At 46.1% G+C, this 14,995-nt stretch overlaps 9 non-coding genes across 9 annotated transcripts; all 9 read right to left on the bottom strand.

The window, feature by feature from the left end:
- Nucleotides 1-519: 519 nt before the first annotated feature.
- LOC149277291 (U5 spliceosomal RNA) lies at nucleotides 520-634 on the bottom strand. Its single transcript, XR_016279186.1, has one exon. It is a non-coding gene; the product is annotated as a U5 spliceosomal RNA (small nuclear RNA).
- A 1,613-nt stretch (nucleotides 635-2,247) lies between these two features.
- LOC149277290 (U5 spliceosomal RNA) lies at nucleotides 2,248-2,362 on the bottom strand. The gene has a single exon (XR_016279163.1). It is a non-coding gene; the product is annotated as a U5 spliceosomal RNA (small nuclear RNA).
- A 1,612-nt stretch (nucleotides 2,363-3,974) lies between these two features.
- Nucleotides 3,975-4,089, bottom strand: LOC149277289 (U5 spliceosomal RNA). The gene has a single exon (XR_016279152.1). It is a non-coding gene; the product is annotated as a U5 spliceosomal RNA (small nuclear RNA).
- Nucleotides 4,090-5,701: 1,612 nt separating this feature from the next.
- Nucleotides 5,702-5,816, bottom strand: LOC149277288 (U5 spliceosomal RNA). The gene has a single exon (XR_016279200.1). It is a non-coding gene; the product is annotated as a U5 spliceosomal RNA (small nuclear RNA).
- A 1,612-nt stretch (nucleotides 5,817-7,428) lies between these two features.
- LOC149277287 (U5 spliceosomal RNA) lies at nucleotides 7,429-7,543 on the bottom strand. Its single transcript, XR_016279141.1, has one exon. It is a non-coding gene; the product is annotated as a U5 spliceosomal RNA (small nuclear RNA).
- Nucleotides 7,544-9,155: 1,612 nt separating this feature from the next.
- On the bottom strand, nucleotides 9,156-9,270 carry LOC149277286 (U5 spliceosomal RNA). The gene has a single exon (XR_016279187.1). It is a non-coding gene; the product is annotated as a U5 spliceosomal RNA (small nuclear RNA).
- A 1,612-nt stretch (nucleotides 9,271-10,882) lies between these two features.
- On the bottom strand, nucleotides 10,883-10,997 carry LOC149277285 (U5 spliceosomal RNA). The gene has a single exon (XR_016279134.1). It is a non-coding gene; the product is annotated as a U5 spliceosomal RNA (small nuclear RNA).
- Nucleotides 10,998-12,609: 1,612 nt separating this feature from the next.
- LOC149277284 (U5 spliceosomal RNA) lies at nucleotides 12,610-12,725 on the bottom strand. The gene has a single exon (XR_016279138.1). It is a non-coding gene; the product is annotated as a U5 spliceosomal RNA (small nuclear RNA).
- A 1,611-nt stretch (nucleotides 12,726-14,336) lies between these two features.
- Nucleotides 14,337-14,451, bottom strand: LOC149277283 (U5 spliceosomal RNA). The gene has a single exon (XR_016279284.1). It is a non-coding gene; the product is annotated as a U5 spliceosomal RNA (small nuclear RNA).
- Between the last annotated feature and the right edge of the window lie 544 nt (nucleotides 14,452-14,995).

Genomic DNA, 14,995 nt, shown 5'->3' with positions numbered 1-14,995 from the left:
CGAAGTCTGCAACCTGATCTTTCCACACGCATAGAGCTTCCCAACTCGTGTCGGAAAGCTTTTAAACAAATAGCAAAAAAGCTACGATCACTGAACGTACAAAGGGCGCATTAGTCTTTTCCATGCTGAAGAGCGGCCCCTTAAGCACGTGGTGAGTGCTTTTTCCAGATGTTTCACTGTTGCTATTTGAGGAAATGAATAATACAACTGCACATGTGAGGAACAGAGATCTCAATGTTAAACATTTAAGGGCAGTTTTTTGTTGTTTGGTTTGTGTATTATGATAAAGAACAATTGGGAACATGTTTGAAAGCGTATGCACAGACTTATTTGCATAGAGTCTGGAGGGCGTGGTCTAACCCTGCCTCCTTAAAGCATTTCTACAACCCCAAACAGTACACAGCATGACACAACAGGCAGGATATTTTGCGCTTCTGGGTGCGACGCAGTCCCCAGCCAGGGCGAAGCTCGCGACTAGAGCAAGCAATCTTTTTGATCTATCGTTAACAACAGCCAAGAAGCCCAGCAAACTCCAGGCATCAAAAAATTGATTACAACTCATGGTTGTTCCTCCCCACGGAAATCTTTAGTAAAAGGCGAAAGATTTATTCGGTCTGAAGAGAAACCAGAGTATACCCAAACATGCCGCAGGGCAACGGCCCGGCCACAGGCAGTGCTCCTCGAGGTTAAGGTGTGTTTAATTAATCCCACCCAGCTCTTGCCTGATCATTGGAACCTTTAACACATGCAAAACACGATTGCAAAGGGATTGGAACTATTTAATATTTATGCTGTTTTAAAGTCTTATTAAACTAACAATAAGGCGGGGCGTTTCCCAGTGCATCATGGGTATTCAAATGAGGCGGCAGCTCAAACAAACCTTCCAGCAGTCGTAGTGACCGGGGCGCGAGCTTGCTTCTCTGAAACAATTTTGTTTGCTTTAAGAAAAGAAAAGCTGAAGATTGTACCTCCCCCACCGCTTTGCCTACGGGGGCCCGCATCTTCCCCTTCCGCTGCAGCCACCAGAAGTTCCTGGCACACATGCTTTGGGCTGTGTTACAAGGTTAGGGGTAAGGCTTCGGGATGGAATCTGATTACTACTCTTTTTCCCCAATGGTGGCGTGCTGAACCCATCGGCTTCACAAATACCAAGTTGCCTGATGCTGTTTCCTTTGAAAGCAAATATATCTTTTCCACAAATCAAATCTTTCTAATTAAACCACCTTTCCAAAGTTAGCGCTTAGAAACGCTTAAGCATGGAAAGGTTTGGTGATAGAGCTTGGGTTAGGGGCGGGTTAAGCTCATGGCTTTGAAGAGGCACAGTTACAGTTAGCGTCGGAGTACTGTTAATGGTTTACGGTTGACAGTTTAGGGTTAGGTAAGGCTTAGAATCCTTCCCCATTGTGGCGTGTTTAGCCCATCCTTTTCCCAAACACCAAAAAAGCCTGATTGCCTTCAATTTCTTTTTGTCTTAAGCAGCATCGCCAGTGCCAACATTTTGCACCTAAGATTATAAAAAGTACCTAGCAAAATTGTTTCCGTTTTAAAACCGCACAAAATCTCGGACAGTTCACCTGTCTGTATGCCTCGCGACGAACGAGCGAAAGGCTCACTAGCGGCAGCGCACGGACGACCGGACTCCCCAGCACCGCCACAAAGAAGGAGCGCAGCGCGGCATTGGAGCGGCAAAAGTCAACCCAAACGCAGCAGACTAGACATTTTGCCAAAAACGAAGTCTGCAACCTGATCTTTCCACACGCATAGAGCTTCCCAACTCGTGTCGGAAAGCTTTTAAACAAACAGCAAAAAAGCTATGATCACTGAACCTACAAAGGGCGCATTAGTCTTTTCCATGCTGAAAAGCGGCCCCTTAAGCACGTGGTGAGTGCTTTTTCCCAGATGTTTCACTGTTGCTATTTGAGGAAATGAATAATACAACTGCACATGTGAGGAACAGAGATCTCAATGTTAAACATTTAAGGGCAGTTTTTTGTTGTTTGGTTTGTGTATTACGATAAAGAACAATTGGGAACATGTTTGAAAGCGTATGCACAGGCTTATTTGCATAGAGTCTGGAGGGCGTGGTCTAACCCTGCCTCCTTAAAGCATTTCTACAACCCCAAACAGTACATAGCATGACACAGGCAGGATATTTTGCGCTTCTGGGTGCGACACAGTCCTCAGCCAGGGCAAAGCTTGCGACTAGAGCAAGCAATCTTTTTGATCTATCGTTAACAACAGCAAAGAAGCCCGGCAAACGCCAGGCATCAAAAAATTGGTTACGACTCATGGTCGTTCCTCCCCACGGAAATCTTTAGTAAAAGGCGAAAGATTTATTCGGTCTGAAGAGAAACCAGAGTATGCCCAAACATGCCGCAGGGCAACGGCCCGGACACAGGCAGTGCTCCTCGAGGTTAAGGTGTGTTTAATTAATCCCACCCAGCTCTTGCCTGATCATTGGAACCTTTAACACATGCAAAACACGATTGCAAAGGGATTGGAACTATTTAATATTGGGCTGCTTTAAAGTCTTATTAAACTAACAATAAGGTGGGGCGTTTCCCAGTGCATCATGGGTATTCAAATGAGGCGGCAGCTCAAACAAACCTTCCAGCGGTCTTAGTGACCGGGGCGCGAGCTTGCTTCTCTGAAACAATTTTGTTTGCTTTAAGAAAAGAAAAGCTGAAGATTGTACCTCCCCCACCGCTTTGCCTACGGGGGCCCGCAACTTCCCATTCCGCTGCAGCCACCAGAAGTTCCTGGCACACATGCTTTGGGCTGTGTTACAAGGTTAGGGGTAAGGCTTCGGGATGGAATCTGATTACTACTCTTTTTCCCCAATGGTGGCGTGCTGAACCCATCGGCTTCACAAATACCAAGTTGCCTGATGCTGTTTCCTTTGAAAGCAAATATATCTTTTCCACAAATCAAATCTTTCTAATTAAACCACCTTTCCAAAGTTAGCGGTTAGAAACGCTTAAGCATGGAAAGGTTTGGTGATAGAGCTTGGGTTAGGGGCGGGTTAAGCTCATGGCTTTGAAGAGGCACAGTTACAGTTAGCGTCGGAGTACTGTTAATGGTTTACGGTTGACAGTTTAGGGTTAGGTAAGGCTTAGAATCCTTCCCCATTGTGGCGTGTTTAGCCCATCCTTTTCCCAAACACCAAAAAAGCCTGATTGCCTTCAATTTCTTTTTGTCTTAAGCAGCATCGCCAGTGCCAACATTTTGCACCTAAGATTATAAAAAGTACCTAGCAAAATTGTTTCCGTTTTAAAACCGCACAAAATCTCGGACAGTTCACCTGTCTGTATGCCTCGCGACGAACGAGCGAAAGGCTCACTAGCGGCAGCGCACGGACGACCAGACTCCCCAGCACCGCCACAAAGAAGGAGCGCAGCGCGGCATTGGAGCGGCAAAAGTCAACCCAAACGCAGCAGACTAGACATTTTGCCAAAAACGAAGTCTGCAACCTGATCTTTCCACACGCATAGAGCTTCCCAACCCGTGTCGGAAAGCTTTTAAACAAACAGCAAAAAAGCTATGATCACTGAACCTACAAAGGGCGCATTAGTCTTTTCCATGCTGAAAAGCGGCCCCTTAAGCACGTGGTGAGTGCTTTTTCCCAGATGTTTCACTGTTGCTATTTGAGGAAATGAATAATACAACTGCACATGTGAGGAACAGAGATCTCAATGTTAAACATTTAAGGGCAGTTTTTTGTTGTTTGGTTTGTGTATTACGATAAAGAACAATTGGGAACATGTTTGAAAGCGTATGCACAGGCTTATTTGCATAGAGTCTGGAGGGCGTGGTCTAACCCTGCCTCCTTAAAGCATTTCTACAACCCCAAACAGTACATAGCATGACACAGGCAGGATATTTTGCGCTTCTGGGTGCGACACAGTCCTCAGCCAGGGCAAAGCTTGCGACTAGAGCAAGCAATCTTTTTGATCTATCGTTAACAACAGCAAAGAAGCCCGGCAAACGCCAGGCATCAAAAAATTGGTTACGACTCATGGTCGTTCCTCCCCACGGAAATCTTTAGTAAAAGGCGAAAGATTTATTCGGTCTGAAGAGAAACCAGAGTATGCCCAAACATGCCGCAGGGCAACGGCCCGGACACAGGCAGTGCTCCTCGAGGTTAAGGTGTGTTTAATTAATCCCACCCAGCTCTTGCCTGATCATTGGAACCTTTAACACATGCAAAACACGATTGCAAAGGGATTGGAACTATTTAATATTGGGCTGCTTTAAAGTCTTATTAAACTAACAATAAGGTGGGGCGTTTCCCAGTGCATCATGGGTATTCAAATGAGGCGGCAGCTCAAACAAACCTTCCAGCGGTCTTAGTGACCGGGGCGCGAGCTTGCTTCTCTGAAACAATTTTGTTTGCTTTAAGAAAAGAAAAGCTGAAGATTGTACCTCCCCCACCGCTTTGCCTACGGGGGCCCGCAACTTCCCCTTCCGCTGCAGCCACCAGAAGTTCCTGGCACACATGCTTTGGGCTGTGTTACAAGGTTAGGGGTAAGGCTTCGGGATGGAATCTGATTACTACTCTTTTTCCCCAATGGTGGCGTGCTGAACCCATCGGCTTCACAAATACCAAGTTGCCTGATGCTGTTTCCTTTGAAAGCAAATATATCTTTTCCACAAATCAAATCTTTCTAATTAAACCACCTTTCCAAAGTTAGCGGTTAGAAACGCTTAAGCATGGAAAGGTTTGGTGATAGAGCTTGGGTTAGGGGCGGGTTAAGCTCATGGCTTTGAAGAGGCACAGTTACAGTTAGCGTCGGAGTACTGTTAATGGTTTACGGTTGACAGTTTAGGGTTAGGTAAGGCTTAGAATCCTTCCCCATTGTGGCGTGTTTAGCCCATCCTTTTCCCAAACACCAAAAAAGCCTGATTGCCTTCAATTTCTTTTTGTCTTAAGCAGCATCGCCAGTGCCAACATTTTGCACCTAAGATTATAAAAAGTACCTAGCAAAATTGTTTCCGTTTTAAAACCGCACAAAATCTCGGACAGTTCACCTGTCTGTATGCCTCGCGACGAACGAGCGAAAGGCTCACTAGCGGCAGCGCACGGACGACCAGACTCCCCAGCACCGCCACAAAGAAGGAGCGCAGCGCGGCATTGGAGCGGCAAAAGTCAACCCAAACGCAGCAGACTAGACATTTTGCCAAAAACGAAGTCTGCAACCTGATCTTTCCACACGCATAGAGCTTCCCAACCCGTGTCGGAAAGCTTTTAAACAAACAGCAAAAAAGCTATGATCACTGAACCTACAAAGGGCGCATTAGTCTTTTCCATGCTGAAAAGCGGCCCCTTAAGCACGTGGTGAGTGCTTTTTCCCAGATGTTTCACTGTTGCTATTTGAGGAAATGAATAATACAACTGCACATGTGAGGAACAGAGATCTCAATGTTAAACATTTAAGGGCAGTTTTTTGTTGTTTGGTTTGTGTATTACGATAAAGAACAATTGGGAACATGTTTGAAAGCGTATGCACAGGCTTATTTGCATAGAGTCTGGAGGGCGTGGTCTAACCCTGCCTCCTTAAAGCATTTCTACAACCCCAAACAGTACATAGCATGACACAGGCAGGATATTTTGCGCTTCTGGGTGCGACACAGTCCTCAGCCAGGGCAAAGCTTGCGACTAGAGCAAGCAATCTTTTTGATCTATCGTTAACAACAGCAAAGAAGCACGGCAAACGCCAGGCATCAAAAAATTGGTTACGACTCATGGTCGTTCCTCCCCACGGAAATCTTTAGTAAAAGGCGAAAGATTTATTCGGTCTGAAGAGAAACCAGAGTATACCCAAACATGCCGCAGGGCAACGGCCCGGCCACAGGCAGTGCTCCTCGAGGTTAAGGTGTGTTTAATTAATCCCACCCAGCTCTTGCCTGATCATTGGAACCTTTAACACATGCAAAACACGATTGCAAAGGGATTGGAACCATTTAATATTGGGCTGCTTTAAAGTCTTATTAAACTAACAATAAGGTGGGGCGTTTCCCAGTGCATCATGGGTATTCAAATGAGGCGGCAGCTCAAACAAACCTTCCAGCGGTCTTAGTGACCGGGGCGCGAGCTTGCTTCTCTGAAACAATTTTGTTTGCTTTAAGAAAAGAAAAGCTGAAGATTGTACCTCCCCCACCGCTTTGCCTACGGGGGCCCGCAACTTCCCCTTCCGCTGCAGCCACCAGAAGTTCCTGGCACACATGCTTTGGGCTGTGTTACAAGGTTAGGGGTAAGGCTTCGGGATGGAATCTGATTACTACTCTTTTTCCCCAATGGTGGCGTGCTGAACCCATCGGCTTCACAAATACCAAGTTGCCTGATGCTGTTTCCTTTGAAAGCAAATATATCTTTTCCACAAATCAAATCTTTCTAATTAAACCACCTTTCCAAAGTTAGCGGTTAGAAACGCTTAAGCATGGAAAGGTTTGGTGATAGAGCTTGGGTTAGGGGCGGGTTAAGCTCATGGCTTTGAAGAGGCACAGTTACAGTTAGCGTCGGAGTACTGTTAATGGTTTACGGTTGACAGTTTAGGGTTAGGTAAGGCTTAGAATCCTTCCCCATTGTGGCGTGTTTAGCCCATCCTTTTCCCAAACACCAAAAAAGCCTGATTGCCTTCAATTTCTTTTTGTCTTAAGCAGCATCGCCAGTGCCAACATTTTGCACCTAAGATTATAAAAAGTACCTAGCAAAATTGTTTCCGTTTTAAAACCGCACAAAATCTCGGACAGTTCACCTGTCTGTATGCCTCGCGACGAACGAGCGAAAGGCTCACTAGCGGCAGCGCACGGACGACCGGACTCCCCAGCACCGCCACAAAGAAGGAGCGCAGCGCGGCATTGGAGCGGCAAAAGTCAACCCAAACGCAGCAGACTAGACATTTTGCCAAAAACGAAGTCTGCAACCTGATCTTTCCACACGCATAGAGCTTCCCAACTCGTGTCGGAAAGCTTTTAAACAAACAGCAAAAAAGCTATGATCACTGAACCTACAAAGGGCGCATTAGTCTTTTCCATGCTGAAAAGCGGCCCCTTAAGCACGTGGTGAGTGCTTTTTCCCAGATGTTTCACTGTTGCTATTTGAGGAAATGAATAATACAACTGCACATGTGAGGAACAGAGATCTCAATGTTAAACATTTAAGGGCAGTTTTTTGTTGTTTGGTTTGTGTATTACGATAAAGAACAATTGGGAACATGTTTGAAAGCGTATGCACAGGCTTATTTGCATAGAGTCTGGAGGGCGTGGTCTAACCCTGCCTCCTTAAAGCATTTCTACAACCCCAAACAGTACATAGCATGACACAGGCAGGATATTTTGCGCTTCTGGGTGCGACACAGTCCTCAGCCAGGGCAAAGCTTGCGACTAGAGCAAGCAATCTTTTTGATCTATCGCTAACAACAGCAAAGAAGCCCGGCAAACGCCAGGCATCAAAAAATTGGTTACGACTCATGGTCGTTCCTCCCCACGGAAATCTTTAGTAAAAGGCGAAAGATTTATTCGGTCTGAAGAGAAACCAGAGTATGCCCAAACATGCCGCAGGGCAACGGCCCGGACACAGGCAGTGCTCCTCGAGGTTAAGGTGTGTTTAATTAATCCCACCCAGCTCTTGCCTGATCATTGGAACCTTTAACACATGCAAAACACGATTGCAAAGGGATTGGAACTATTTAATATTGGGCTGCTTTAAAGTCTTATTAAACTAACAATAAGGTGGGGCGTTTCCCAGTGCATCATGGGTATTCAAATGAGGCGGCAGCTCAAACAAACCTTCCAGCGGTCTTAGTGACCGGGGCGCGAGCTTGCTTCTCTGAAACAATTTTGTTTGCTTTAAGAAAAGAAAAGCTGAAGATTGTACCTCCCCCACCGCTTTGCCTACGGGGGCCCGCAACTTCCCCTTCCGCTGCAGCCACCAGAAGTTCCTGGCACACATGCTTTGGGCTGTGTTACAAGGTTAGGGGTAAGGCTTCGGGATGGAATCTGATTACTACTCTTTTTCCCCAATGGTGGCGTGCTGAACCCATCGGCTTCACAAATACCAAGTTGCCTGATGCTGTTTCCTTTGAAAGCAAATATATCTTTTCCACAAATCAAATCTTTCTAATTAAACCACCTTTCCAAAGTTAGCGGTTAGAAACGCTTAAGCATGGAAAGGTTTGGTGATAGAGCTTGGGTTAGGGGCGGGTTAAGCTCATGGCTTTGAAGAGGCACAGTTACAGTTAGCGTCGGAGTACTGTTAATGGTTTACGGTTGACAGTTTAGGGTTAGGTAAGGCTTAGAATCCTTCCCCATTGTGGCGTGTTTAGCCCATCCTTTTCCCAAACACCAAAAAAGCCTGATTGCCTTCAATTTCTTTTTGTCTTAAGCAGCATCGCCAGTGCCAACATTTTGCACCTAAGATTATAAAAAGTACCTAGCAAAATTGTTTCCGTTTTAAAACCGCACAAAATCTCGGACAGTTCACCTGTCTGTATGCCTCGCGACGAACGAGCGAAAGGCTCACTAGTGGCAGCGCACGGACGACCAGACTCCCCAGCACCGCCACAAAGAAGGAGCGCAGCGCGGCATTGGAGCGGCAAAAGTCAACCCAAACGCAGCAGACTAGACATTTTGCCAAAAACGAAGTCTGCAACCTGATCTTTCCACACGCATAGAGCTTCCCAACCCGTGTCGGAAAGCTTTTAAACAAACAGCAAAAAAGCTATGATCACTGAACCTACAAAGGGCGCATTAGTCTTTTCCATGCTGAAAAGCGGCCCCTTAAGCACGTGGTGAGTGCTTTTTCCCAGATGTTTCACTGTTGCTATTTGAGGAAATGAATAATACAACTGCACATGTGAGGAACAGAGATCTCAATGTTAAACATTTAAGGGCAGTTTTTTGTTGTTTGGTTTGTGTATTACGATAAAGAACAATTTTGAACATGTTTGAAAGCGTATGCACAGGCTTATTTGCATAGAGTCTGGAGGGCGTGGTCTAACCCTGCCTCCTTAAAGCATTTCTACAACCCCAAACAGTACATAGCATGACACAGGCAGGATATTTTGCGCTTCTGGGTGCGACACAGTCCTCAGCCAGGGCAAAGCTTGCGACTAGAGCAAGCAATCTTTTTGATCTATCGTTAACAACAGCAAAGAAGCACGGCAAACACCAGGCATCAAAAAATTGGTTACGACTCATGGTCGTTCCTCCCCACGGAAATCTTTAGTAAAAGGCGAAAGATTTATTCGGTCTGAAGAGAAACCAGAGTATGCCCAAACATGCCGCAGGGCAACGGCCCGGACACAGGCAGTGCTCCTCGAGGTTAAGGTGTGTTTAATTAATCCCACCCAGCTCTTGCCTGATCATTGGAACCTTTAACACATGCAAAACACGATTGCAAAGGGATTGGAACCATTTAATATTGGGCTGCTTTAAAGTCTTATTAAACTAACAATAAGGTGGGGCGTTTCCCAGTGCATCATGGGTATTCAAATGAGGCGGCAGCTCAAACAAACCTTCCAGCGGTCTTAGTGACCGGGGCGCGAGCTTGCTTCTCTGAAACAATTTTGTTTGCTTTAAGAAAAGAAAAGCTGAAGATTGTACCTCCCCCACCGCTTTGCCTACGGGGGCCCGCAACTTCCCCTTCCGCTGCAGCCACCAGAAGTTCCTGGCACACATGCTTTGGGCTGTGTTACAAGGTTAGGGGTAAGGCTTCGGGATGGAATCTGATTACTACTCTTTTTCCCCAATGGTGGCGTGCTGAACCCATCGGCTTCACAAATACCAAGTTGCCTGATGCTGTTTCCTTTGAAAGCAAATATATCTTTTCCACAAATCAAATCTTTCTAATTAAACCACCTTTCCAAAGTTAGCGCTTAGAAACGCTTAAGCATGGAAAGGTTTGGTGATAGAGCTTGGGTTAGGGGCGGGTTAAGCTCATGGCTTTGAAGAGGCACAGTTACAGTTAGCGTCGGAGTACTGTTAATGGTTTACGGTTGACAGTTTAGGGTTAGGTAAGGCTTAGAATCCTTCCCCATTGTGGCGTGTTTAGCCCATCCTTTTCCCAAACACCAAAAAAGCCTGATTGCCTTCAATTTCTTTTTGTCTTAAGCAGCATCGCCAGTGCCAACATTTTGCACCTAAGATTATAAAAAGTACCTAGCAAAATTGTTTCCGTTTTAAAACCGCACAAAATCTCGGACAGTTCACCTGTCTGTATGCCTCGCGACGAACGAGCGAAAGGCTCACTAGCGGCAGCGCACGGACGACCGGACTCCCCAGCACCGCCACAAAGAAGGAGCGCAGCGCGGCATTGGAGCGGCAAAAGTCAACCCAAACGCAGCAGACTAGACATTTTGCCAAAAACGAAGTCTGCAACCTGATCTTTCCACACGCATAGAGCTTCCCAACTCGTGTCGGAAAGCTTTTAAACAAACAGCAAAAAAGCTATGATCGCTGAACCTACAAAGGGCGCATTAGTCTTTTCCATGCTGAAAAGCGGCCCCTTAAGCACGTGGTGAGTGCTTTTTCCCAGATGTTTCACTGTTGCTATTTGAGGAAATGAATAATACAACTGCACATGTGAGGAACAGAGATCTCAATGTTAAACATTTAAGGGCAGTTTTTTGTTGTTTGGTTTGTGTATTACGATAAAGAACAATTGGGAACATGTTTGAAAGCGTATGCACAGGCTTATTTGCATAGAGTCTGGAGGGCGTGGTCTAACCCTGCCTCCTTAAAGCATTTCTACAACCCCAAACAGTACATAGCATGACACAGGCAGGATATTTTGCGCTTCTGGGTGCGACACAGTCCTCAGCCAGGGCAAAGCTTGCGACTAGAGCAAGCAATCTTTTTGATCTATCGTTAACAACAGCAAAGAAGCCCAGCAAACGCCAGGCATCAAAAAATTGGTTACGACTCATGGTCGTTCCTCCCCACGGAAATCTTTAGTAAAAGGCGAAAGATTTATTCGGTCTGAAGAGAAACCAGAGTATACCCAAACATGCCGCAGGGCAACGGCCCGGACACAGGCAGTGCTCCTCGAGGTTAAGGTGTGTTTAATTAATCCCACCCAGCTCTTGCCTGATCATTGGAACCTTTAACACATGCAAAACACGATTGCAAAGGGATTGGAACCATTTAATATTGGGCTGCTTTAAAGTCTTATTAAACTAACAATAAGGTGGGGCGTTTCCCAGTGCATCATGGGTATTCAAATGAGGCGGCAGCTCAAACAAACCTTCCAGCAGTCTTAGTGACCGGGGCGCGAGCTTGCTTCTCTGAAACAATTTTGTTTGCTTTAAGAAAAGAAAAGCTGAAGATTGTACCTCCCCCACCGCTTTGCCTACGGGGGCCCGCAACTTCCCCTTCCGCTGCAGCCACCAGAAGTTCCTGGCACACATGCTTTGGGCTGTGTTACAAGGTTAGGGGTAAGGCTTCGGGATGGAATCTGATTACTACTCTTTTTCCCCAATGGTGGCGTGCTGAACCCATCGGCTTCACAAATACCAAGTTGCCTGATGCTGTTTCCTTTGAAAGCAAATATATCTTTTCCACAAATCAAATCTTTCTAATTAAACCACCTTTCCAAAGTTAGCGGTTAGAAACGCTTAAGCATGGAAAGGTTTGGTGATAGAGCTTGGGTTAGGGGCGGGTTAAGCTCATGGCTTTGAAGAGGCACAGTTACAGTTAGCGTCGGAGTACTGTTAATGGTTTACGGTTGACAGTTTAGGGTTAGGTAAGGCTTAGAATCCTTCCCCATTGTGGCGTGTTTAGCCCATCCTTTTCCCAAACACCAAAAAAGCCTGATTGCCTTCAATTTCTTTTTGTCTTAAGCAGCATCGCCAGTGCCAACATTTTGCACCTAAGATTATAAAAAGTACCTAGCAAAATTGTTTCCGTTTTAAAACCGCACAAAATCTCGGACAGTTCACCTGTCTGTATGCCTCGCGACGAACGAGCGAAAGGCTCACTAGCGGCAGCGCACGGACGACCGGACTCCCCAGCACCGCCACAAAGAAGGAGCGCAGCGCGGCATTGGAGCGGCAAAAGTCAACCCAAACGCAGCAGACTAGACATTTTGCCAAAAACGAAGTCTGCAACCTGATCTTTCCACACGCACAGAGCTTCCCAACTCGTGTCGGAAAGCTTTTAAACAAACAGCAAAAAAGCTATGATCGCTGAACCTACAAAGGGCGCATTAGTCTTTTCCATGCTGAAAAGCGGCCCCTTAAGCACGTGGTGAGTGCTTTTTCCCAGATGTTTCACTGTTGCTATTTGAGGAAATGAATAATACAACTGCACATGTGAGGAACAGAGATCTCAATGTTAAACATTTAAGGGCAGTTTTTTGTTGTTTGGTTTGTGTATTACGATAAAGAACAATTGGGAACATGTTTGAAAGCGTATGCACAGGCTTATTTGCATAGAGTCTGGAGGGCGTGGTCTAACCCTGCCTCCTTAAAGCATTTCTACAACCCCAAACAGTACATAGCATGACACAGGCAGGATATTTTGCGCTTCTGGGTGCGACACAGTCCTCAGCCAGGGCAAAGCTTGCGACTAGAGCAAGCAATCTTTTTGATCTATCGTTAACAACAGCAAAGAAGCCCAGCAAACGCCAGGCATCAAAAAAATTGGTTACGACTCATGGTCGTTCCTCCCCACGGAAATCTTTAGTAAAAGGCGAAAGATTTATTCGGTCTGAAGAGAAACCAGAGTATACCCAAACATGCCGCAGGGCAACGGCCCGGACACAGGCAGTGCTCCTCGAGGTTAAGGTGTGTTTAATTAATCCCACCCAGCTCTTGCCTGATCATTGGAACCTTTAACACATGCAAAACACGATTGCAAAGGGATTGGAACTATTTAATATTGGGCTGCTTTAAAGTCTTATTAAACTAACAATAAGGTGGGGCGTTTCCCAGTGCATCATGGGTATTCAAATGAGGCGGCAGCTCAAACAAACCTTCCAGCAGTCTTAGTGACCGGGGCGCGAGCTTGCTTCTCTGAAACAATTTTGTTTGCTTTAAGAAAAGAAAAGCTGAAGATTGTACCTCCCCCACCGCTTTGCCTACGGGGGCCCGCAACTTCCCCTTCCGCTGCAGCCACCAGAAGTTCCTGGCACACATGCTTTGGGCTGTGTTACAAGGTTAGGGGTAAGGCTTCGGGATGGAATCTGATTACTACTCTTTTTCCCCAATGGTGGCGTGCTGAACCCATCGGCTTCACAAATACCAAGTTGCCTGATGCTGTTTCCTTTGAAAGCAAATATATCTTTTCCACAAATCAAATCTTTCTAATTAAACCACCTTTCCAAAGTTAGCGGTTAGAAACGCTTAAGCATGGAAAGGTTTGGTGATAGAGCTTGGGTTAGGGGCGGGTTAAGCTCATGGCTTTGAAGAGGCACAGTTACAGTTAGCGTCGGAGTACTGTTAATGGTTTACGGTTGACAGTTTAGGGTTAGGTAAGGCTTAGAATCCTTCCCCATTGTGGCGTGTTTAGCCCATCCTTTTCCCAAACACCAAAAAAGCCTGATTGCCTTCAATTTCTTTTTGTCTTAAGCAGCATCGCCAGTGCCAACATTTTGCACCTAAGATTATAAAAAGTACCTAGCAAAATTGTTTCCGTTTTAAAACCGCACAAAATCTCGGACAGTTCACCTGTCTGTATGCCTCGCGACGAACGAGCGAAAGGCTCACTAGCGGCAGCGCACGGACGACCGGACTCCCCAGCACCGCCACAAAGAAGGAGCGCAGCGCGGCATTGGAGCGGCAAAAGTCAACCCAAACGCAGCAGACTAGACATTTTGCCAAAAACGAAGTCTGCAACCTGATCTTTCCACACGCATAGAGCTTCCCGACTCGTGTCGGAAAGCTTTTAAACAAATAGCAAAAAAGCTATGATCACTGAACCTACAAAGGGCGCATTAGTCTTTTCCATGCTGAAAAGCGGCCCCTTAAGCACGTGGTGAGTGCTTTTTCCAGATGTTTCACTGTTGCTATTTGAGGAAATGAATAATACAACTGCACATGTGAGGAACAGAGATCTCAATGTTAAACATTTAAGGGCAGTTTTTTGTTGTTTGGTTTGTGTATTACGATAAAGAACAATTGGGAACATGTTTGAAAGCGTATGCACAGGCTTATTTGCATAGAGTCTGGAGGGAGTGGTCTAACCCTGCCTCCTTAAAGCATTTCTACAACCCCAAACAGTACATAGCATGACACAGGCAGGATATTTTGCGCTTCTGGGTGCGACACAGTCCTCAGCCAGGGGAAAGCTTGCGACTAGAGCAAGCAATCTTTTTGATCTATCGTTAACAACAGCAAAGAAGCCCAGCAAACGCCAGGCATCAAAAAATTGGTTACGACTCATGGTCGTTCCTCCCCACGGAAATCTTTAGTAAAAAGCGAAAGATTTATTCGGTCTGAAGAGAAACCAGACTATACCCAAACATGCCGCAGGGCAACGGCCCGGACACAGGCAGTGCTCCTCGAGGTTAAGGTGTGTTTAATTAATCCCACCCAGCTCTTGCCTGATCATTGGAACCTTTAACACATGCAAAACACGATTGCAAAGGGATTGGAACCATTTAATATTGGGCTGCTTTAAAGTCTTATTAAACTAACAATAAGGTGGGGCGTTTCCCAGTGCATCATGGGTATTCAAATGAGGCAGCAGCTCAAACAAACCTTCCAGCGGTCTTAGTGACCGGGGCGCGAGCTTGCTTCTCTGAAACAATTTTGTTTGCTTTAAGAAAAGAAAAGCTGAAGATTGTACCTCCCCCACCGCTTTGCCTACGGGGGCCCGCAACTTCCCCTTCCGCTGCAGCCACCAGAAGTTCCTGGCACACATGCTTTGGGCTGTGTTACAAGGTTAGGGGTAAGGCTTCGGGATGGAATCTGATTACTACTCTTTTTCCCCAATGGTGGCGTGCTGAACCCATCGGCTTCACAAATACCAAGTTGCCTGATGCTGTTTCCTTTGAAAG

The sequence above is a fragment of the Sceloporus occidentalis genome, unplaced genomic scaffold (genome assembly GCF_023333645.1).
Source record: "Sceloporus occidentalis isolate IW3139 unplaced genomic scaffold, rSceOcc1.0.p SCAF_220, whole genome shotgun sequence".
Classification (NCBI taxonomy): Eukaryota; Metazoa; Chordata; class Lepidosauria; order Squamata; family Phrynosomatidae; genus Sceloporus; species Sceloporus occidentalis.
This window is presented reverse-complemented; position numbering and strand designations above follow the sequence as displayed.